Here is a 26,438-nt window from a genome sequence, read left to right as displayed (position 1 = left end):
AGAAAATAGTTTGAGAACTCTCTGTTCCTCACAAACTTTCCCCTGTTAGTTTCAGTTAGCATCCATTGATTATTCTTGCTGGGATAAAGAATTATTCTGATAATTGCCAAATTATGATTTTCTTAACTCAGTCATACTTTCTACCTTTCCTGAAGAGATTTCTATTCTCTTTGTATTTATCTAATCTTTCATTTATATTTCTGTCAATGTGGACCCATTGATTATTATTTATTCCATGATTTATAATCCATTATACTCTGTATTAATTTTGATTCTCATGTTATTTAAAATTTATCCAGTTTGAATCTTTCCAAGCTGGCTGCTTGTTCTCACAGTCTTTGAGCATTTCCTTTCTTCCTGAATCAAAAAGATGTTTCTGCCTTATCCTGTACATTTCCATTTCATCTCTTTAATCAGCAATTTTTCCAAGGAGATCAGACTACTTTTAAGGCAAAATGATATTTTATAGTCAAGATCAAGGCTACAGGTCATTATTACTGGAGCATTACTTCATCTAGACCCTCTCCATGGTAGAGCTAGGAAGATGTATGTGTGTGAAGACAGATTTCTTCCTCTTTAGCTACCTTTATATCCACGAGTTGATACAGATACCTCCAATTCCAGTCCGGCACCATAGGGTGCATTTTGGCTTTTTGCTTTTTCATATTTGTAATTTCCTTCCCAAATAGTGAGATACTTGGTACCTACTATCCTTCGTATATGTACTTGTTCTTCCAGCAATAGAAAACACAGAAAATATTTTCAGAATTGCTATTTCATACTACTGTGGGAAACAAACCTACTAGCCATAGCTCAGTATTTGTTTACAGTTTTTTTTTTTTTTGTCTTTATACTGATACTATATAGTGTAAAGACAAATATTTAAAATAAAAGGCTCAATTCATCCTGAAAAAAATAAGGACTGGCATGTCCCCTTCTCCCCCCTTTCTTAGAATGTTTTCTTTGTGAATTAGTTCTAAGTGTATTAACCCCCCCCCCTTTTTTTTAATGTTCTTGCTAGTTTCATAATCTAAGAACATTTTTCTCAAGGAAATGGGACTATAAACAAATAACAATAGAAATAAGGCTACTATCGCCCTGTTTCTACAGAAGTGTAGGGCCCTAACTTCAGTTGGTACTTGGCTCAAAGTTGCAAATTTACCTGCTTTCATTAAGATATGAGAAGTTTATTCTTCTTTTGTACAAGGCCAGTTAACTAACACTGAAGGTTATCCCAATTAACAAGTAAAGGTAGGATGGACTATATGTGATAAAATGTGCTGGGTGGGGACTAGTAAGGACTAGTTATTGTTATCTGGAAAACATGTATGGAACGGGTTGTGTCTTCCTGGTAATTTAAAAATGTAAAATTTCTTTCTGTCTTTGCAATGTCTTAGGGAATTGCCTGTGTTGCATATCACATTCTGATTTAATGGTTATTCAGTAATAAAACTGTTCTTTTTCTCCCACTACCTTCACGGAGGGCTTGAAGGGTTAGAAAACTTTGTTTTCAGTTGTATTTCCCCAACAATCATCAAAACTGTGTTCAAGTTAGTAGAGTTAATTCTGGCTTTCCCTTAGTGTGGTTTTATATTCATTGGAAATAGAATTAAATTGATTTATTTCTGTTTGGGTTCTATTTTGTTCCTTTTTGTTGTTGTTGTTAAGTTTATTGTTGAATATGTAAAACATCAGTGGTTTCTAAACATATGTGAAAAGTTTTATTGAAACAAATGTAACCCCCCATTCCACCCCACTGCTGGAATCCTTAAACTGCATTACTACTCGCCCCTGTAGTTAACCAAGTTCATAAATATCTGCTTCATGCTTCTTTTGGTTCCTTTTACACGTATGACCAAATATGTACATATTTTCATATTTCTTTTCCTTTCCTACACAAAAAGTAGCATACTCTATGCTTTTTTGTACCTTGTTTTTTATAATTAATATATACAAGAAATCATTCCATATTACTTCATTGAGATCTTCCCCAGTTTTTCTTATGAATGCATTGAACTATGATATAGTTTGTTGTAGGTTGTCTACAATATTTTGCAATGACAAACGATAGGAAAAAAAATCCTTTCTATATTTTTTGTATTGTTAGATTTGTATCTTCATGGTAAATTCCTGGAAATAGAATTGCTAGATCAAAAAGTAAACATACATGTAGATTTAATTAGCTACTTTCCATAGTGGTTGTGCCAATTTGCATTCCCACTGATATATGAATCTGACTATTTTACCCACAGCCTCACCAATGTAATATGTCATCAAACTTTTTTAAATTTGTGTCAGTATTATAGAGGGGCACCTGGGTGGCTCAGTCAATTAAACATCTGCCTTCAGCTTAGGGTCCTCCATCGGACTTCCTGCTCATCGGGGAGCCTGCTTCTCCAGCTCTCCTCTGCCACTCCCCCTGCTTGTGCTTGCTTGCTCTCTCTCTCTCTCTTTCTGTCAAATAAATAAATAAAATATTTTTTAAAAAGAGCCTGACACTTAATCGACGGAGCCACCCAAGCACCCCATCCCCAACATTTAAAAAGATCTCTTTTACATAATGTATTAGTCTTTTTTCTGTGATAAATGTTATAAATATTATCTTCCAGATTGTTGTCTTTTGACATTGCTTAGGACATTTTACAGATTGAGTTCCTCAGGAAGTGCATAAATTTTGAGACAGATACCAGTATGTAGGTGGCTTGTTAGGTATTACACTTGAGATCAATACTGTGGAAGGGAAAAGAGAAGATGAACTGGTTCATGTTCTACTCTCTTCTGTGCCGATATATCTTTTGCTGTGGATCATTCAAGTATTTCAGAAAGCAATAACAATAATAAGCAATTAAAAAGAAGCGTAATATTTTCTTCCAACATGCCTCCATTCTCTGTATCATGGCTCTACCTAAATAAGTGTCAAAAATAGGTGAAAGATCAAGGTAATTTTTAAGTTTATTAGTTAAGTTAATAATTTAATCAGAATATTTTAGATGCTCTGCATCACAGGCAAAAAAAGGATCAAAGCATTTGGAAAATGTAAGAAAATACAAATAGAAAATTCTGAAAATTTTTTGATATGTTCTTACTTTCCATATTTTAATTTAAAATTTGTCCCATTTTAAAGAGCTAAACTGATGAGGTTAAGTCCCAAACTTCTACTCTCTTTCTCTCCTTTTAATCACTTCATGTTATTTTATTTCACAAAAGATTTTAGAAGCTGTTAAATGAACACCTCTGCAGGTAATAACTTGCTTAATAACAACCACAGCTGTTCCTGCCTTTTGACAATGTTGTAGTCATTTTATTAGAAGTCTTGACTATCACAGACGTAGTAAATTATATTTATAGAGGCAGCCTATTCAGTTTGGGAACAATAGGATTAACCAAAGAGAGGGGAAGAGGCCATCACAAAAACCCTCAAAGATAATCAACAGAGAATTAAATGGCCATAATCAATTGCCTTTATCAACACATTTGTCTAAATATCTGCAAGCAGGCATGAGCCGTTGCTGAGACCTCAGATCTGGGAAAAAAAATGATGAAGATGATCTCTTAACCACATTATTAGTATTTCCCATGTGAACAACTCTGCAGAAGTGCATTTTGGGATTATCTGCTCTCAGTATGGGTACAAGCATGATAATCAGAGAAAGACTGCCTTGGAAATATCTTTCAAGCTTAAAACCCTTTATTTTTTTTTTTTAAAGATTTTATTTATTTATTTGACAGAGACCACAAGTAGGCAGAGACAGAGTCGGGGGAAACAGCCTCCCGCTGAGCAGAGAGCTGATGCGGGACTCGATCCCAGCAGCCTGGGATCATGACTTTAGTCAAAGGCAGAGGCTTTAACACACTGCACCACCCAGGCACCCCTAAACTTAAAACCCTTTAATTCCCTTGCCCCAGTTTTGGTTCTCCTACTTATACTCCTTAAGGTTATCAAATTGGGTGTATCCTTCCAGATATCCTTCTGTGCCCTAAACACACACACATATATATCCACTCTAATATTCTTTCCGTTATCGAGGTCACCTAAAGAAAGATCAGCCTGGGGCAATTCAAATTGTGCACCCAACCACATTTCTTATTTTATCCAAGTTTATTTAAGTGAAACATAACACACAGTTCAGTGAAGAAGAAAATAAGCCACAGAAGGATGCTCTATAGTTTGCAGTGTGAGAATAGGGAGTGTTATGCTTTATTTTCCCAATGGTAAGAGTGGTTGAGGTAGAAAGGAGGGAGGTTGACATATGTAATTCTTTCTTCCTTCTCCTTTTCCTGTCTTTCTATTTTTACAAAATTCTGGTAGGGTAGGCTTCAGGAAGTCAGGCTACTACCTCAATTTGGAACATCCTGAGAATTAAAAAGCTTCCCAAATAGATTGTATAATGCAGTGCTTGCTGTCTCTCAATATTTAGGATGATGATAATGATGATGATTACAGGAGTACTACTCTCCAAGGAAGAGAGCTCATAATCCTGTTACAATTCCAAATTCACTGTTTGAAGAACACCTTTTAATAAAATGCTTAGACTTGAAGTTACATTATAAAACCACCAGTCCCTGCATATATATCTAAACACATAGAACATTACCTAGTGATTGAATTCCTGGGTATTGTGGGTGCACTTACTTTAGATAATACCAGAGAATACTAGAAATGCCATAGGACTTGAGTTGGGATTATGAAACCTGACCCCATCTCAGGGACACAGCAGCCCGAGAGGGACTTCTCTCATGTTTGAGCTTCAATTAGGCCCCTCCAAACTGGCTGTCTAAAATGACAGTTGAGAGCCTGGTAAAATGATTTCCTAGTCACTTTGGCTTCTTTTGTTCAGATCTTCAACATAATACAAAACTTTGTATTTTCTTCAGAAAAAAAAAAAAGTAAAGAAAGAAAGGAAAACCAAATGAAGTCATTTCCAAAAGACCCAGGTGCTCAAGGGCAGAGGAAGGTGGCTGAGTCCACAGTGAGCTCAGGATGCTCTCTTCCATTGCAGTTGGCCTGAAAGATCACAGATGGCTTGTGTGCAAAGAGGTAAAAAGTTTGGGAAGGTGAAATGACTCTCAAAGAGAGGAGACAGCAATGGCAAATAAGGCATTACATTGGCAAAGAAAGTGAAAATTAAAGTCTTCAAACTAACTTGGAGCCCCTGAATATATACAACTCCCAAGCACCCAACAATCTTAAATGCCTTAATGGTTTTAATGGTTTACCAAAAAAGGCAAATGTACTTACATGGGTCAGTGCTTAAAATATATAATTTTTACTTCATTCTTTTTAGTGCATTCTATTTAAAATAATTTTATATGCAGCCCCTTAATTTATGTAAAACAAAAACAGGTTGTTGCCAGAGCCAAAGAAAAGAAACAACAAACAAATGTAGTCAACTTGCAACATATTTTAAAGTTTATTATATATTTTATTATTTTAAAATAATTATTTTTATTTGGAAATAATTGTAGATTTAAATGGGGTCTTAAAAAAATAATCTAAGAGAACCTGCCTATCTTTTACAAGTTTCCCACAATGGTATTATTTTACAAAATTGTAGTACGGTATCATAACCAGGATATTGATATCCATACAGGCAAAATAACAGAAAAATTCCATCACCACAGAGACCCATGGCTACTCAATGCTTTTAAAATCTTCATATCAACAGGTCTTACAAATACTGGCTTAACATGTTAAGTGAAAAGCTGATACTGGGTACCAAAAAAGCATGGTACTGGGAACCAAAATGGGTACATACATATAAAGAATATGTTGGGTGTTTTTAAAGGAACTGAAAATACAGTTAGGTACGATGTACATACATTTGCAGAGTTAACAACATCCAGTGCCTGGAGTTGTGATGGGAATGAACATTTAATAAGTAGCTTTATGCATCAAGCATATTTATATTATAATTTAATCTTTACAACTTCTTAAGATAGATGTAATTAGTATCCCCATTTTATAGATGAGGAAAATTACTTCTTATAGTTAGTAGTACATGGAGTTAGAATTTAAGCCTTTCTAGACAATATGGTGTCAAATGAGATTGGGAAGACAGAGATCTCTTTGGGACTCTTAGGGTAGTGTTCAGAAATTGTGAAATTTAAATTCCACTCAAGAGTGTAAATAAAACCTAGTTAGGTGAAAAGAATAGACATGGGCCCAGTTACAGGAAAAAGAGGTAAAAATGCAAATGGAATCATTGGGTGATAATGACAAGAAGTTTGCCTAGAGAGGTTTGTGTAGATTGGTATGGGATGGAGAGAAAGAAAGACTTTGTATTGATTCTGTGATACAAGATTAGGGGAGCCATTATATTAAAATGATAGTGATATAATAAATGAATACAATAAAAGCAGCTACTCATTTGTAGCATACCATATTGTTGGTACTTTGTAGGTTTCACCTCAATTATATCTCACAATGACCCTTTCTAATAATCCCCTCAAACTATGTTGACTACTAAAAATACTGTTATTACAGCTAGTAAACTATGCATTTTGGTTTAATTGTCCTGTGCACTTTCTCCAAAGGCCTGGAAACTTTGAGAGAGGGACTAAAATTGAATATTTGTGTGAACATTGCTTGGATTAACATGTGGGTATTTTAGTTAGTTAGTTAATTAGTTAGTTACAATTCCCTCAACACAATCATATTTCTTGCAAGTAATCTAGCACTTTTCCATTTAATAATGTCATATTTTTTATCTTACCAAAGTTGTCAAAGGAGGGTTGTTACACCCCTAAGTCATAATTACCACCTGGTAACAGAAAATTTTAAGACTTTATAAATTTTAAGTACTCCTGAATTTAATAAAGGTTTAATTATAGAAAAAATTTATCTAGAGATCTATGAAAGTGAATAATGGCTAATAATTACTAAGCCTTTATAAATCAGGAACTGGTCTAAGCAGGTTGTATACACACTATCTCAATTAATGTTCTACACCTGGTCCTTTGTTCCATTCATCTTATTCACTTTGTTCATTTTGTCTTTCACCCAACTATTGGATTTTAGGAATTAATCTTTTCCCAAACCACAGAAATAGTTTTGGTATTCACTTTCCTGAATATATGACCTGTCCTTTCACCTCTTTCCCCCCAGACATTTCTTCCTCTGCATAAATTATTTCTCTTGAAATTCACATTCATGCACATCTCCTCAGACCAACTTTTAAAGCTAGTTTCTAAAAGTTTGATTCCCTGGACTATTGATTCTGTTCCAGTGTAACTTTAAAGCTGTTCATCCATTCTAAACTTTGCTCTCTTCATGGAATATAGCCTTAGGGGCAAGTTGTGCTATTTCTGTGAGTCAAACTTTGCCCTTCAACAAAAGTCAATAGGTACTATCTGCAGACACCTCAGGACATACTTTAGCGAGCTAAATTTACTCTACTACCATATAGGTAGCTCTAATGCTGGTTTGTAAACCATGTTTTTACAAAAAAACAAAAACCCTATTATTAGAAAAGAAGAGTAGAAGTTGAGGAATAAAAATACTAAATAGCTTTCTTCAATCACCCAAGACAGGACTAACATAGTGTGCTTTGAAGGGTACCAACAGAATTCCCCAAGGGAAGGAATATGTTACTCCAGACAAAAGCAAATGCCTACCAGTGTCCCTTTACTTAGTGAGAGGCTTGACAGATAACATACAGGATGCTCAGGTGAATTTGAATTTCAGTTAAATGAGGACAATTTTAGGTATAAGTTAATTACTGTTATTTATCTAAAATTCAAATTCAACTGGAGGTCCTTGTGTGCTACAGCTGACAACCCTACTCTGGGTGTCCCTGGCCCCAGAAACTAACAGGGCAGGTGACTGGTTCTGGCCAGTGATATGTGAATATAGTGTGTTAACTGCAGACTGAGGTTCTGAAAAGCCCTTCACAATCCCCCAGTCCCGCTCTTCCTCTTCCATGACCAACACAGAGGTTTTATAACAGGTTTTATTCTGGAAAATGCAATAAGTAAAATATTTATTAACTGTTGCCACTCCCTTGCATGCCTTAAAATATTCATGGATTCTCAAAGGATTAATAAAGCTCCAATTTATCTAAAGTTTACCTTATGTTTTTCTGAATTATCTATAGTATCTTGACTTTTCTTCTCTGAATCTTCGCTTACAAGCCTGGACCCACAGGCCCATTGTTGATTCCCTGGTATCACAGGTATTTTAGCACCATTCCAGAGAAAGGGAAAAGGCAACACATTAATATCAGTAGATTCTATTTATAACATCCATGAAGTCTGAGAAACCCCCTCCTCCAACTGATGTAAACTAAACTTCTTGATATCAGATATGTTTAAAGTTATGTAAAATATCAGTCATCCAAAGGAAATGAGTACTTAAGGTATAGAACCAAAATAGTGCAAAATAAATGCAACATAAAATTTAAGCCATACTTAGAATATATCTTAAATATTTTTTGTACTGAATATATCAATAAATTGGATTGAATGATTGAATTCAATGAATTCAATTGAATTGATTAATTGAATGAATGAAATAATGACATAAAAAAGGCCCACCTCTAAGAATTAGGCTTTGCAGGCCTGATTTCTTATGTCCATTATAAGAAAACATATTAAGCACATACTATATGTCATTTTTTACTTGCCTGCTGAGGAGCAAGGACTAGTATTTTAAAATAATAGTAATTAAAACATTAACAATGAAAAATAACATCACATCTTTATCTCTTCCCTTCTGAGGGATGAATAGAAATTTTTTGAATTTTGGAGATTGTCACGGCTGGCGCGACAAATCGACCAGGAAACGTGAGGGTAAGAGGATGGTGAAAAGAAATTAAGAGACAAAGAGATGGGGGCAGGAGGAGCACTAAGGATGATGTCCAACAGTACTAAATTTATTCAAAGCACTAAGGCCATATATATAATGATAGGAGAAGCAATACACCTGTGCCTAGTTAAACAACCATGAGTTCCCATAATAAGTTTCACATTTAACTATAAGCATACCTCATGATGCCAAATGGCTGATGCCAATACAATTGTTCTGTATTGATACAGCAAACCTGAAAGTAATTTATGAGCAGTACTAGGGCAGCAAAGACCAGCAATGAACTTTTGACCCCAACCGAATTGTTCTCATTTGTTTAGCAAGCATGTGGGAAGTCACGTAGGTGAGCGCACAACACAGAGCACAGACCCTTTCTCAGTGCTACTCCACTTTTCCCATCCTAAACCTTTTGTTAGGTTATTCTGGACTTTAAAGGAGGCACAAGTCAGGGCCTGGTTTGGTCCTCGTCTCAACCCTTATTGCGGCCTCCCACAGGAGATGATAGAGAATTAGCTTGTTTTATTTGTTAGAGCTACATTAGTTTAGGGGAGACTACCTTTTCTCTTACACTCAAGATTTGAAGCATGACCCACTCCTACAAAACAACTATGGTTTTGCTTTCCAGCCTGAAGACCACATCTCTGAATTAAAAGTACAAATTAGAATGAAGCAAAGCCAGTAAATTAAAATGAGGTTAAAGCAAAACAAAATAACAACAAAAACCCCAAATAAAACCATCTCACCTTAGAAGAATGAAGAGTTAGACAACTAAACCCAGTTTAGGAACAGAAGGGAAGTAATAGACCCAGATGTCCAGACCAGAACAAACTAGGATTAAGAAATCAAGGCCTCAGGTGGGTTTCCTATACTGGTAGCTTTTTGTCAATATGACTGTGCCTCCAAGTTGAATCTTTAACCTTGTCTTCTTTTTTTTTTTTTTTTTTTTTTAAAATATTTTATTTATTGACAGAGAGAGAGAGATCACAAGTAGGCAGAGAGGCAAGCAGAGAGAGAGGAGGAAGCAGGCTCTCTGCTGAGAAGAGAGCCTGATGCGGGGCTTGATCCCAGGACCCTGAGATCATGACCTGAGCCGAAGGCAGAGGCTTAACCCACTGAGCCACCCAGGCTCCCCCTAACCTTGTCTTCTTAATGAAGAGGTACATTTCAAAAAGATGACCCTTGGCTATGTTCATATTCCAAACATCAAACATATTTTGAGTTCTTTATCACATTATGACTTACATGGGCCCTAAACACGTTTGCCTTCCCCATAAAAAAATATAAAGATTATATTTTATAATCACATTGGTACAAAGGATATATTAATACTGTATATGAAAAACATTCCCTTTATCCTAAATACTGTTCTTTCTGATTTTAAGGGAAATTAAAAGAATTTTCGTGGGCTCTTGAAAGTACTTTGTGGGCTCTTGGTATAGCCTACCTTGCTTTGCCTAATGGATGTCAGTCCTGATTATTATTTCCCAATTGCAATTCCTCATCTGGACTTTCATCTAAAATAGTAGAAGTTTTCCTTCTGGAATCTATCAAATAGCACATCTTTTCAACCTATCTGGACTGTGATTGGTATGTCAAAGTTTTAAGTGCTCGTGGGGGGAGGGAGCAGCTTTGGCAGGAAAGTGACCACACTTAATGAATTTGCTTTTAATGAGTTGGAGAGCAGGACCTAGGTAAAGAAACCAAATTAAGATAAATCTGAATCCCCCACCATTTTCAATGATGTTTAAATGTGATCTCCACCCTAAATGTAAGACTTTAAATACTTACCACGTTGACCACAAGCGTAGATTATTACTATACTACAGAAATATTCTGAGTTATTGAAAGTCAAAATTTCTTGGAAAGTCCTGTAATCCTTTAAATCTTGAGTTGGTGGGTTCATACTCCATGTAGTAAAGTTAATCTCCAGTACAATAAGCAAATGCTCGCTAATTTCTTCCATGTGAGTTAAAAAGAGGCACAAGGAATACAACTGGTGTCAACCCCTCAGTGTGAAAGTCGAGGTCCCCTGCCTGGGATTGTAATTAGGATTATCTTTGCCTTGGGTCCTTATCTCTCAAGACAGACTCTTCTTAAATGGGAAACTTAGCTATCTGGAGGCTGACAGAAAGCTAAATCATTACTCAAAATTCATTGTCCATCCCTGGGTAATTCCCTGATTAGACAAGTGATCAAGTGCCAGTTCATTTTAACCTGAATTTCCTTAAGAATTTATTCTTGCCTTGTATCCTTCAGAGTATTATTTGACATCAGTGTGGTGGGTTAGGTTGGCTAATGGTTCTCAGGTTTAGATTTGGGGACAAATGGGCTTTTTTTTTTTTTTTTTTTTTTTTGAGTTCTTCTTTGACCATACAAATTCAGTATAACCACTGAGTCAGAGAATAGACATGGAATGAAAGAAGGTCTAATATTTACTAATACATTTATAAGGCATTTTATCAAGCAGTATTTCCCCTAATTCCTATAATACTATTAGGAGGTAGTTAGCTCTATATCACTCATTGGGGCACTAAGATTGAGAGTATTCATGAATCTTGTTCCAAATCATATAGTTAGTAAATGATAGAGTTGGATATTAATTTAAGTTGAATAGTTAAGAGCACAGACTCTGAGCCAGAGTATTTGGGTTTAAATTTAGGATCCATCACTTACTAGCTATATGCCTTTATTTCCTGTACTTTCCCCATCACTCATTCTTCTAGCCACACTGGTGTCCTTGGTGCCTGCCACTCCTATCTTGACTCTTTGCATTTTCATTTCCCCTCTTCTGGAATAAAGTCTCTGCAGATAGCCACATGATTTACTCTACCACATTTATGTCCTTGCTCAGATATCAGCTTCATGTAGTCAATCAATAAATATTTATTAAGCATTACCTCCGCAGGTTTCAAATAAATCAGGAAATAAACAGACACATCTTCCTGGTCTGTAAAGCGTATTGGGGCACCTGGGTGGCTCAGTTAGTTAGGCATCTATCTGCCTTTGGCTGAGATCAAGATCTATCCAGCCCCTCGTTGGGCTCCCTGTTCAGTGGGGAGTCTGCTTCTTCTTCTGCCCTCCGCACCCACCTCTGCTTGTGCATGCTCTCTTTCTCTCTCTTAAATAAATGAATAAAACCTTAAAAAAAAAGAAAGCTTGCATTCTAGCAGTGAGGCAGAAATAGTGTTTAATTAAGAAGCAAGTTAATTACAGTGTGTTAGAAGGTGATACATACTATGAAAAAGAGAGACTAAGGGGGATTCAGTATTAAGTCATGCATTAATTACTAGTAGGACACTAGAAAATGTTAGCATAGATTGGATATGAGATGAGAGAGAAAACATACCAAGCATAAAAGACTCCAAGCTCTGGGACCAAACTAATAACAGAATAACCAGTAATTTGTCTTGATTCCTATAGTTCTTCCAGGTCCCTGAAACCTCCTCATCTAGGCCACCTAGCCTCTAGATTTTTCTGAAGAGGGAGTTCTGATATCGTTTGATGAAAGTTCATAGTTTTACACCATGAGGGATAGAAACTAGCTCATGTGTGGTTGATGTCCTCCCACTCAGAAAAATTAAGGAAGCAATGAAAAAGATCTCACTTTAAGAATTTGCTTGTGCTCAAAAACTACCCATAATTCAGCAGTTAAGATACCGTTTCCCGTAACAGGCCAAGTAGTGAGTACCTTTCTATGTGATGATATATCCATTTAATGTGAGCTGTCTAATGCCTCTATGAGGGTCTCATTTCATATGTAGGTATACTTGTGTGTAAAGAAAGAGCAGGCAAACAAAAATTAAGCATGCTGTGAGTCTAGTTATTTCTGGAGCCATATATTGGGAAGAATTAAACTACAGTTATCCTTGCAAAAATGAGTTAATGCCTTTGTAGTAATTCGTCCCCCAAATGAATGTGAAGACCTAAATCTGGTATCTGCAAATAATTTGACCTAAAAATAAATTTTTGAATGTTCCATCCAGTATTCTTACATTAAATTCAGCTTGAAGAGTTTCATTCCTATGTGATATAGCCAGAGATACCATGAAAAGAATTATAAAGCAGGGGGAAAGTGTGAAAATTACTCAGCATAGTTAGCTTATCTTTCATGTTAGTTTCCTAGAAACCAGTTTCTGGTGTGAGTTACTCTTTAGTAGATATACTGTTAACAAAAGCCAAGTTCGACTGCCCTTCACTGGAATTCTCAATAATCAACAGAAGAATTTTGATTGGAAAGGAACAGGAGGACAGCAACCTGGGGAGAAGGTGATTCTTGTCCATAGGCCAATTCCAAGGTTTCTGCCTGGCCCGTAGATTCTTAAAGGGGTTTAATCAGTTAAGAGAGTACAGTGATCTGTGACATTTCTTGTGCAGACTCAAGGATGCCAGCCACAGAGTTATCTTGGGGCCTGGAAGTTGTACAGGGAGTTCTAGTTCTTTGGTGTCTGAGGGGGTTGTGCAAGGAGGTCTGATTCCTTAGTACGCAGGGGTGCTTTTGCAAGAAGGTCTGATACCCTGGGGTTTGTAAGAGTACTATGTTCTTTCTGCACAGGAGGGCAAGGTGTACAGATACATAAAGGGAGGTCAGTAAAGTCATTTGTGTGACCTTAAAAAAAAACTTTTTTTTTCTAATGGAAAATGGAAAGCTGAGGCATCTTCAAATAGACTGGCTGGACTTTGTAGCCTGGGAAAATTCTGGTTCTTCATTTCCCAAGGTCAGTGGTCTGCAAATCTCAAAGAAAGGAAATTAGTTCTGTTGCAGATCAAGGGCCTTAGATCAGCAAGCAACGATTATGTTAACCTAAAGCTAGTTAACCCTTAAGACTTGCTGGAATTCTATTACAATACCACAATAGAAATAGCAAAAAACTCTCTACTTCCCCACTGAAACACTAATATCTGAACCACTCTTCTGGACTAGCATAATGCAAATGTCATTTTATAATGTTTTTCTTTCTTACCATACTGCCCTCCTGAACTCCACACTCCTGTCCCTAATAATCTCTCCACTGAACCACTCAAAAAATCTGTCCAGAGACATGCACACATGATTTAAATATTGGAATATATTTTTATTCATTTGTTAAGCATCAGATAATTTGTAGACACGGAGTTTATCAGATATTTAAGTTTTGTCTCTATCAAGGAAAGAACAGAAGGGAAAGATTTTTTTTTTTCATTAAATTAATCAGATATTTATGCAGGTTGTATAAAAAATTACCTGAAACTGCCTATTGGTCTCTTCTTTCCAGAGATTTACTTTGGACTTAATTTCAGTTCTTCTTTCTGTGCCACACTGAGAGTAGTAAAATTTTCTTATTGTTCCAAATTTCCAAAGGAAGTTTCTGAATATATTTTGTGAGAAGAGTGCCCTCCTCATTTGTGTTGACAGATCATTGTGTCCACATATCTATTATAGTCTCCCTGATATAATTCATGATCCTTGAGGGTAGGACTGATTATTTTATATTAATATCACTAGCACCTCTAGCAGTGTATCTCATGCAGCAGAAATGCAAAAATGGCTGTTAAAATAATTCAGTGTCCTTAAGAATTATGTCTAAATATTTCATGAGTTTCATGTTGATCTCCATCTCTGGTGTATATGTAGGAAAGAAAAAAAAAATGCAGGGTTTACTAGTGAAATCAAGATTAAATGGTGATTGAAGACTGACCTCTTCTTAGCATTTGGTACCCTCATCCTCTCTCTTTGAAGATCACTATATTTTCTCAGCTTTGGAAACAGTACCATTTATATCAAATAGTCATCTATATCAGCTGGCATTTTTATTCCCATTTCAGGGACAATGATAACAAATTATTTTGAATAAATGTGTAGTATTTAGTAGTGACGGAAGAAAGACATAAAGGAAGGATGTTATATAATGTTTAAAGTAATGGAAGAAGCAATATGTGATCTTGACAAGGTCACTCCCTATAAAAATTGTGCAGTCACAAAGATTATTTCCAGTGGCGCTCCATGGCCTTTCAGGCCACCTTTTCCTGTCAGAGCTCAGTGCTTCAGGTACACAGAGCCCTAATAATTTATCATCTAGATTCTTGGGAGCCACTGTTTTTCAATCCCTAATTGCTCATGATCTTTCAAAGCAGAGAGCCTCAGATTTCATTGACTATCAGGTCCCATGTCATCATGAAAATAAAATACTGTTTTTTAAAATTTTTTTAAAAAATGAGTGAAGCTTAGAAACCAAAGAAAAATAGTGAAGAGTAAATAGATGCATCTGTTTTCTTCCTACTTCAGGTTTTTTTGGTGACTGTATCTGAAAATTATTTATTATGATTTGAAGGGAATGTGATGCAAAGCCAAACTTAAATTTAAAAAGCTCTTCCAAATATATGTATATTAGATATATATATAAAATATACATATATAATATATATATGAGAAACCAATTTTTGTGAATTCGTCCCAATTTGTCAATGATTGTTCAGTATTATAAATAAACAAATAAATACATAAATAAATAAGCAAGCTTAAATAAGGCCACCTCCATGCTTTGGGGCATGAAATGTCAGCCATTTTTCACTGAGCTGTAATCAACAATAGATAAGTCACACCAACAACATACATCTGGCCCCGGGGCATTTGTTTTCAAAGTCTAATCAATCAAATTCTGACAAATTCCTAAAGGCTCTGGGTAAAAGAGATCTAGAAAGTTGGGTAAGAAGGATAGACTATTTGCATGTCCTTGTTGTTTTTTAATTGGCATAGTATGGTAAATTTTCAAATAAACTCACTCATAATTTCAGTTAAAAGCTTTCTAGTGTATCTCTTCCTAACATAGATCTGTAGGTTTTTCTTACTTTGGCAAGTAAAATCACCCATAATTCTAGTTAAAAGCTCTTTAGTCTACCTCCTTCTAATATACTGCTACATAGCTCTCTTTAGTGTAATTAAAATCTTATTCTTCTTGGGAATTTAGGAGGAGCTGTGCAGACTTACCATTCCCTTGCCCATTCTATTCCCCAAGGTGAAATAGTATTGAAAAGAATTTCCCCAAATTCCCTCTTTTCCTCCAAAAAATGGGGGGGAAAGTTGTTTATGAGATTGTTGAAAAAAAAAAAAAAATTCTTCCTGAGTTCTTCTTGCAGAATAGTAGAATCCTGTTTACTCAGCTCCTTCTTTAAGGGTAGCACACATGGGTATTCTATACACCCCCATATAGACAGGCTGCCCAGAGCTAGACCTAGAGAACAGGATCAGGAAGTGTAGTATAGAACAGATCTAAGCCATGTTTCACAATATATCTTTTTTTTTTTTTTCTTTTCACTGAAGCTGATATTTTGATCCATAGCTGCAGGAAACATCTGCCTGGTTGTCAATTATTTTGGAACTCAGAGGGCTAGAAAGAGATGTTTGTAATTATTACCCACAATGCACAACAGTAGAAATTGAAAAAAGTCATCCTGCTGCCTATAACTTAAAATATCAGAGTAAAATTATATGTGTACCATTACCACAGAGAGCACATTCCTTATGAATTTGGGTAGAACTATGTTGTCTACTAAGGCAGCCACTGGCCACATATGGCCACTGGCATTTGAGATATGAGTGGCCTGAACTGAGAAATATTATAAATGTAACATACACACCAGAGTATGAAGACCTGGCTAAATAATAAAGTATTTTAATAATTTTTATATTGTTTATAAGTTAATATAGTAATATTTAGATATATTGAATTAAATAAAATGTATTAAAATTAATTTTAGAGATACCTGGGTTGCTCAGTTGGGTAAGTGCCTGCCTTCAGTTCAGGTTTTGATCCAATGTCGGGCTCCCTGCTCAGCGGGGAGTCTGTTTCTCCCTCTGCTCCTCAACCACTCATGCTGGCTTTCTCTCTCTCTCAAATAAAAACAAAAGTCTGTAAAAAAAATTAAAATAAAAATAACATTAAATTAATTTTATATGCTTCTTTTTACTTTTTAAATGTAGTTACTGGAAAAGTCAAAATTCCACATGAAGCATACATTTTATTCTAATTGGATAGCACTGAGTTAGAATACTGGAAGAAAGTCTTCTTTTTCAAGCTGTGGGTAACGAGAGGACCTGGAAGATCTTGGGCAAATGTAATTTTTAAAAAATAATAACATGAAATATAGACAGTGGTAATCATTGACACTGTTATACAATGACTAGAACTGATTCCTACATGGAAGTTTCTATTGGGGTTGAGTTATTTTTCTCTTTGTAATTTACTCTTTGAAATTATACATTCCACTAAAATTCCAGCCTCAGAACAGAAATCTATGCTGTCCATTTTGTTGTTGTTGTTGTTGTGAGGTTATTTATACTTTAAGGGTAACTAAAATAATTTTATTATAAAGGGCAGATAGTTCAATTTTCCCATTCCCCTTTTTTAGTGTTTCCTTAGAAATAGTATATTTGAGATATCATGATAATCTTTGAAATAGAGATAAATCCTGATGGAAATTAAGTTTACAGTCCTGTTTTTCCAGTGTAGCGGTCTCTCTAAAGTTCTATGCCAGCACCTCCAGATATGTTAAAATGTAATCCAGAACTAGCTCAGGAGTTCATCATGAGGTATGTAGGAGATGGTCTAGGATGGTCAGGAGAGGCAGCCCCTAGTCTCTCAAGGAGATAGTGAATTCTTTTTTTTTTTTCTTCTTCTTCTTTGCTGTATAAAATGTGTGATATTTTGTCTTAACTTCATCGTTTCTGCTGTGTCTCCTTACATGTATGTAAGCCAGTGAACACTTAGTAATAATATGTTGTGTTCTTGCTTCTATATTTGTATGGAGGAATATTTTTGTTATTTCTCTAACATTGTTCAACCTGTTGTGTGAGTCTGAATAGATACAGAACCCTACTAAACATAAGTGGGAATCAAGCATTAAGAAATTGTGGTATAATGAGCCACAGCTGAAATAGTGAAAGAGTTCCAGAAGCTCCATCAATCACTGTGGTTGCTGGGGAGCTGCTAGGACCAGCCCATTCGGTGCTAAATTGAAGCTGGAAAGTATTCTAGATTTCATAGAAATAATTCACTTATTTTATAGATAAGAGGATTAGTAGAGAGAGAGCCCAGGTGACTTCCTTGAGGACATATCTCCTATAAAGTAGAATTGGAACCCAGGGTCAAAGTCTGTGTAGAATGCTGTAGATGTTTTTTACTTTGATCCAGTCCTATTTTGCTATAGCTTTTCTCATATTCTTGACGATCATCAATTAAAACTTGGGCTCTTCCCAGCATGGTGCTCAATAAAGATGGAACATGAAGTGAAAATTAGTGTGGCTCATGAGGTACAGTGAGCAATCACCACCAGATATCTAAAGAACATTTTCATCTGCCAGTTCATATCGCACTAACACTTGTTCAAAAATAACATTCTCATGTTCTTTCTGTGCTTTTTCTCAATGGGTAAATTATTCTTTTTAATTAGCTTCCTTCATGACTGCTTTTAAAGACATTGTCACTGGATAATACAAATTCATAGTTGTTTGGTTTTCTTCTGGGATTTCTGTCTTAGGATTCCAGTGTCTCTGGCTTGACCCTTTCTCTGCTGCTTCTAACTATCTGATCTCAACAACAGTCTTGGTGAAAGTAAAAAAAAAAATAATAATAATAATAAGCTTCTTCATTAAAATTTCTTGGAAGGCTGAGACATAGAGTTGACCACCCTCATATTCCAAACTTCTGAGACTCTAATCTATTTCCAGGGAATATTCAAAGCATTATTACCAAGTGGTTTAAACGGAAAATCCCACTATACTTTAATACAAACGACATTATTTATAGATATAGTTTTATAAATATTTTCAAGTAGGCCCTTTAGGAAAAGACACAAAATATGATATGCTGTATTTATTTTAAAATATGGGTATGAGATGCCTTAGCTCAAAGAAACTGTCTGACGTTCTTTGATTGTTGATAAATATCCTTCACAGGACAATAACTTTATTGGGATTCACCATGAAAATGTTTTTATAGATGGAATTTTTTTTTTTACATTTTTGGTTAACTATTTCTATTAACATACAATGTATTACTTGCCCTAGGGATACAGGTCTGTGAATCGTCAGGCTTGCACACTTCATTGCACTCACCATATCACATATCCTCCCCAATGTCCATAATCTAACCACCCTCTCCATATCCCCCTGCCTTCAGCAACCCTTGGTTTGTTTTGTGAGATTAATAGTCTCTTATGATTTGTCTCCCTCCTGATCCCATCTTATTTCATCTTTTCCTTCCCTATCCCCCAAACCTCCTACTCTGCCTCTCAAATTCCTCATATCAGAGAGATCATGTGATAATTGTTTTTCTCTGATAGACTTATTTTGCTCAGCATAATACCCTCTAGTTCCATCCATATCATTGCAAATGGCATGATTTCATTTCTTCTGATGGCTGCATATTTTCCATTGTGTATATATACACCACATCTTCTTAATCCATTCATGGGTATCTCGGTTCTTTCCATAGTTTGGCTTTTGTGGACATTGCTTCTGTAAACATTTGTGTGCACGTGCCCCTTTGGATCACTACATTTGTATCTTTAGGGTAAATATCCAGTAGTGTGATTGCTAGGTTGTAGGGTAGCTCTATTTTCATGTTTTTGGGGAAACTCAAGGCTGTTTTCCAGAGTGGCTGCCCAGCTTGCATTCCCACCAACAGTGTAGGAGGGTTGCCTGCTCTCCACATCCTCTCCAACATCTGTCATTTCCTGACTTGTTAATTTTAGCTATTCTGACTAGTGTGAGGTGGTATATCATAGTGGTTTTGATTTGTATTTCCATGATGCCAAGTGATGTGGAGCATTTTCTCATGTGTTTCTTGGCCATCTGGATGTCTTCTTTGCAGAAATGTTTGTTCATGTCCTCTGCACATTTATTGATTGGATTCTTTGCTCTTTAGGTGTTGTGTTTGATAAGCTCTTTATAGATTTTGGATACTAGCCCTTCAGCTGATACATTGTTTGTGACTATCTTCTCCCTTTCTGTCAGCTGTCTTTTGGTTTTATTGACTGTTTCCTTTGCTGTGCCAAACTTTTGATCTTGATGAAGTCCTAATAGCTCATTTTTGCCCTTGCTTCCCTTGCCTTTGGTGATGTTTCTAGGAAGAAGTTGCTGCAGCGGAGGCCAAAGAGGTTGCTGCCTGTGTTCTTCTCAAGGATTTTGATGTATTCTTATCTTACATTGAGCTCTTTCATCCATTTTGAGTCTATTTTTGTGCGTGGTATAAGGAAATGATCCAGTTTCATTCTTCTGCATGTGGGTATCCAATTTTCCCAACACCATTTGTTGAAGAGACTGTCTTGTTTCCATTGGACATTCTTTCCTGCTTTGTCAAAGATTAATTGACCATAGAGTTGAGGGTCCATTTCTGGGCTCTCTATTCTGTTCCATTGATATGTTTGTCTGTTTTGTGCAAGTACCATACCTTCCTGATGATATAGCTTTGTACTAGAGCTTGAAGTATAGAGTTGTGTTGCCACCAACTTTGGTTTTCCCTTTCAACATTCCTCTGGCTATTCGGGGTCTTTTCTGGTTTCATATAAATTTTAGGATTATTTTTTCCATTTCTTAGAAAAAAATGGATGGTATTTTGATAGGGATTGCATTAAATGTGTAGATTGCTTTAGGTAGCATGGACATTTTCACAATGTTTGTTTTTCCAATCCATGAGCATGGAACGTTTTTCCATTTCTTTGTGTTTTTCTCAAATTCTTTCATGAGTACTTTATAGTTTTCTGAGTACAGATTCTTTGCCTCTTTGGTTAGATTTATTTCTAGGTAGCTTATGATTTCGGATGCAATTGTTAATGGGATAGACTCCATAATTTCTCTTTCTTCTGTCTTGTTGGCGTATAGAAATGCAACTGGTTTCAGTGCATTGATTTTATATCCTGACACTTTACTGAATTCCTGTATAAGTTCTAATAGTTTTGGAGTGGAGTCTTTTGGTTTTTCCACATAAAATGTCATATCATTTGCAAAGAGTGAGAGTTTGACTTCTTTGCCGATTCAGATGCCTTTAATTTCTTTTTGTTGTCTGATTGCTGAGGCTAGGAGTTGTAGTACTATATTGAATAGCAGTGGTGATAGTGGACATCCCTGCTGTGTTCATTATCTTGGCAGAAAAGCCCTCAGTTTTTCTCAATTGAGAATGATATTCATGGTGGGTTTTTCATAGATGGTTTTGATGATATTGAAGTATATACCCTCTATCCCTACACTTTGAAGAGTTTTGATCAAGAAAGAATGTTGTACTTTGTCAAATGTGTTTTCAGCATCTATTGAAAGTATCATATGGTTCTTGCTCTTTCTTTTATTAATATATTGTATCACAGTGATTGATTTGCAGATGCTGAACCAACCTTGCAACCCAGGAATAAATACTACTTGCTCATGGTGTAGTAATGTACTGTTGAATCCTATTGGCTAGTATTTTGGTGAGAATTTTCGTTATCTGTGTTCATCAAGGATATTGATTTGTAATACTCTTTTTGATGGGATCTTTGTCTGGTTTTGGGGTCAAGGTAATGCTGGCCTCATAAAATGAGTTTGAAAGTTTTCCATCCATTTTTATTTTTTGGAACAATTTCAGGAGAATGGGTATTAATTTTTTTTTAAAGTTTGATAGAATATCCCTGAGAAGCTGTCTGGCCCTGGGCTCTTGTTTGTTGGGAGATTTTTGATGACTGCTTCAATCTCCTTACTGATTATGGGTCTGTTCAGGTTTTCAATTTCTTCCTGGTTCAGTTTTGGTAGTTTATGTGTCTCTGGGAATCAACCATTTCTTCCAGATTGTCAAATTTGCTGGCGTATAGTTGCTCATAATATGTTCTTATAATTGTTTGTATTTCTTTGGTGTTGGTTGTCATCTCTCCTCTTTCATTCATAACTTTATCTGGGTCCTTTCTCTTTTCAGTAAGTCTGGCCAATGGTTTATCAATCTTATTAGTTCTTTCAAAGAATCACCTTCTAGTTTTGTTCTACTGTTCTTTTGGTTTCTAGTGATTCATTGATTTCTGCTCTGATCTTTATGATTTCTCTTCTCCTGCTAGGTTTAGGCTTTCTTTGCTCTTGTTTCTCCAGCTCCTTTAGGTATAGGGTTCGGTTGTGTACTTGAGACTTTTCTTGTTTCTTGAGAAAGTCTTGTATGGCTATATACTTTCCTCTCAGGACTGCCTTTGCTTTGTCCCACAGATTTTGAACCATTGTGTTTTCATTATCATTTGTTTCCATGAATTTTTTCGATTCTTCTTTAATTTCCTGGTTGACCCATTCATTCTTTAGAAGGATGCTCTTTAGTCTCCATGTATTTGGGTTCTTTCCAACTTTCCTCTTTTGAGTTCTAGCTTCAGAGCATTGTGGTCTGAAAATATGCAGGGAATGATCCCAATCTTTTGATACTGGTTGAGACCTAAATTATGACCCAGGATGTGTCTATTCTGGAGAATGTTTCATGTGCTCTAGAGAAGAATGTGTATTCTGTTGCTTTGGGATGGAATGTTCTGAATATATCTGTGATGTCCATCTGATCCAGTGTGTCATTTAAGGTCTTTATTTCCTGTTGATCTTTTGCTTGGATGTTCTGTCCATTTCAGTGAGGGAGGTGTTGAAGTTCACTACTATTATTGTATTATTGTTGATGTGTCTTTGATTTTGTTATTAATTGGTTTATATAGTTGGCTGATCCCATGTTAGGGCATAGATATTTAAAATTGTTAGATCTTCTTGTTGGGCAGACCCTTTGAGTATGATATAGTGTCCTCATATCTTATTATAGTCTTTGGCTTAAAATCTAATTTATATGATATAAGGATTGCCACCCCAGCTTTCTTTTGACGTCCAATAGCATGGTAAATTGTTTTCCATCCCCTCACTTTAAAACTGGAGGTGTCTTTGGATCTAAAATTAGTTTCTGGTAGACAACATATCAATGGGTTTTGGTTTTTTTATCTATTCTGATATACTGTGTCTTTTGATTGGGGCATTTAGCCATTTATATTCAGAGTAACTATTGAGAGATATTAATTTAGTGCCATTGTATTGCCTGTAAGATGACTGTTTCTGTATATTTTCTGTTCCTTTCTGGTCTACTACTTTTAGGCTCTCTCTTTGCTTAGAGCACCTCTTTCAATATTTCCTGTAGAGCTGGTTTGGTGTTTGTAAATTCTTTCAGTTTTTGTTTGTCCTGGGAGCTTTTTATCTCTCCTTCTATTTTCAATGATAGCCTAGCTGGATGTAGTGTTCTTAGCTGCATGTTTTTCTCATTTAGTGCTCTGAATATATCATACCAGTCCTTTCTGGCCTGCCAGGTCTCTGTGGATAAGTCTGCTGCCAATCTAATATTTTTACCATTGTATGTTACAGACTTCTTGTCCTGGGCTGCTTTCAGGATTTTCTCTTTGTCACTAAGACTCGTAAGTTTTACTATTAGATAATGGGGTGTGGACCTATTCTTATTGATTTTCAGGGGGATTCTCTGTGCCTCCCAGATTTTGATGCTTGTTCCCTTTGCCATATTAGGGAAATTCTCTGTAATAATTTGGTCCTTCTGCTCCCCTCTCTCTTTCTTCTTCTTCTGGAATCCCAGTTATTCTAATGTTTTGTCTTAAGGTATCACTTATTTCTCAAATTCTCTCCTCCTGGTCCAGTAGTTGTTTGTCTCTCTTTTGCTCAGCTTCTTTATTCTCTGTCATTTGGTCTTCTATATCACTAATTCTCTCGTCTGCCTCATTTATCCTAGCAGTAAGAGCCTCCATTTTTTATTGCACCTCATTAATACCTTTTCTGATTTCAGCTTTGTTAGATTTTAGTTCTCATATTTCTCCAGAAAGGGATTTTATTTCTCCAGACAGGGTTTCTCTAATATCCTCCATGCTTTTTTCGAGGCTTCTAGTCCAACTTGAGAATCATCATTCTGAACTCTAGATCTGACATATTACCAATGTCTGTATTGATTAGGTCTCTAGCCATCGGAACTGCCTGTTGTGCTTTTTTTTTCTAGCGACTTTTTCTACCTTGTCATTTTATCCAGATAAGAATATATGAATGAGAGAATAAAATACTAAAAGAATGGCAAAGACCCCAGAAAAATATACACTAACCAAATTAGAAGAGACCCCAAACTGGGGGGAGAAAAAAAGGGGTAAAAAAAAATTGAAAAAAAATGCTGATGAATAGAACAGAGCCACCCACTTAATTTTGGGTGTATTTTGGTCTCTTAGAAGAAACTACCTCCCAAAATTTTAAAGAAAAAAAAAACTTACATATACAAAAATAAGGGTAAGCAAGATGAAGGGATGGAATATGACTCTAAAGGTGAAAATTTTTAAAAAATTTAAAAAAGGAATTGATAAGATAAGTTGGTTAGAAAAAGAAAGAAAGAAAAAAAAGGGGGGGAGAGAAAGTGCTCAGGGTGGAGACTAGAAACATTCCTGTGCTGGATTTAGGGTATATTTTGATCTATTAGAAAAAATTGTATCCCAAAATTTTTCAGAGAAAAAAAAAAAACCCTATATGTATATAAAAAATAAGGTTAAATATAATGAAGGATAAAATATGGCTATAGTAATGAAGTTTTAAAAAGATGTTTTTTAGAGAGGTATTGTTAAGATAAACGTTAAAAGAGGAAAGAGGAAAGTTAAAAAAATTAGAATAAGAGAAAATAAAATTTAAAAATTTAATTTAACTTTGCAAGACTAAAGAATCATGGGGAGAAAGCCATGATTTCCATGTATTGCTTTTCCCTCTCTCTGGAATTCTGCTGTTCTCCTTGATCAGGTAAGCTTGGTCTTGACTGGATGTTCTTGTTGATCTTCTGAGGGAGAGACCTGTTGCAGTGATTCTCAAATGTATTTGCTCGAGGCAGAATTGCGCAGCCCTTGCCAGGGGCCAGGCTAAGAAATCTGCTTGAGTCTCGGGGAGTTTTTATTCCCTGAACACTTTCCATAGAGCTCTAGAGGATGGGAATGAAAATGGCAGCCTCCTAATCTCCAGTCCAGAGAAGCCAAGAGCTTGGGGCCCCACTCCTTAGTGTGCCCTCAGGGAAAAGGGGTCAATTGGGCTCCCATCTTCCTGGTCTCAGACTGCTCTCCGAGCTCACCCAGCCTGTGACCAGGCATTTCTGTCTCTGTTTGAAGCCCTATTTGGAGTCTCCAAACCCAGCAGTTTCCTGCCTCCAGAGGAGGAAGATAAGTCTCCCTGGATCTGCCACTTTTGGGGTCCCTGCTCAAAGAGCAGTGGTCTGACTGTGCCACAGGTTAAGGTTACCCTGATCTGAGAGCTTACTCCTGGCTCTGTCTCTTTAGTTGGCTTCCCCGCTCTGATACCTGGCAGCTCTGCCACATCCAGGCACCCCCAATCCTTCTGTGACTCCGCGGGACCTGAGACCACACTGTCCCTGTGAGGGCTCCACCCCTGCTTAGCCTCTGGAGAGGTGTCTCTCAGTGGAACAGAATTCTAAAAGTTCTGATTTTGTGCTCCACTGCTCTGCCACTTGCCAGGAGCCAGCCCCTCCCCCACGGTCTAACCTCCTATTGCTTTGGATTTGCTTCTCCACATGCTCTACCTTTAGAAAGTGGTCGATTTTCTGTTTTTAGAATTTCTGCTCTTCTTCTCTTAGATCTCCTGTTGGGTTTGTAGGTGTTCAGAATGGTTTGATAAGTACCTAGCTGAACTCCTGTGACCTGATGTCATTTCAGTCTGCTACTCCACCATCTTGCCTCTCCCTATCTGGAATTTATTTTTTAAAGGAAAAGAAATATATTTTCAGTGTATCTGGAAACTAAAAAAAAAAAAAAAAAAATTCAACAGTTAGGTAAATATATTTCTTCCAGGACACAGGGTTCATTTCTTTGAAAGTATTGAAAGAAGATGAGCACTCTGCAGACTAAAATTTCTTTACTGCATAATAAACCAGCTGGCCCTACATTAGAGCCATTTTAAGTATATCTATTTACATTCTCTTCATGGGGTAAAGAATGACCTAAAGGGATTGGTGTCCATATGCAAATGTTACTGACTTCTTAACTGACTTTTGTAATAAGAATTCATTTCATATAACTTCGATCTTCATGGCTCATTCAGAAAAGTAGGCAAACATCTGTTCAATGAGATCTTTAAGAAATGGAATTCTCTTGTTATTTACATATCTGGAATTTAGTACCAGACACTGATTTAGAAATCCTCTTTTACTTATCCCATAGTATTAGATTACTTTAGGACTGGGCCATATTTCTACCATGACTTCATACAAACAAGAACTCATGAGAGTTTTTAAACCAATACAACATCAAAAAATTCTCTAACTTATAAATGAATTTAATAAAGTCCTAGAATGTATCTGAAATCATGCTTGACTTTTCCTACCTCCATAAACTCAGGCTACATGTTGTTATTTATCTATTTATCGCCTCTGCCAAGAGAACATTGTCAGTACCCTATTGCTGAAAGCTGGATTTCAGAGCAGGAGTGAGCATTCTTATTATTATTTTAATGATTTTTAAAAAGCTTCAGATTTTATTTGTAATTTTTGTGTACTAAACAAATGTTCATATTTAAAACAACCACTTTTTTCAAAGCAGGATTTCAACTTTTTCTTCATTCTTTTTTTTTTTAATTTGTTTTATTTATTTATTT

The sequence above is a fragment of the Mustela nivalis genome (assembly GCF_964662115.1).
Source record: "Mustela nivalis genome assembly, chromosome: 8".
Lineage (NCBI taxonomy): Eukaryota > Metazoa > Chordata > Mammalia > Carnivora > Mustelidae > Mustela > Mustela nivalis.
This window is presented reverse-complemented; position numbering follows the sequence as displayed.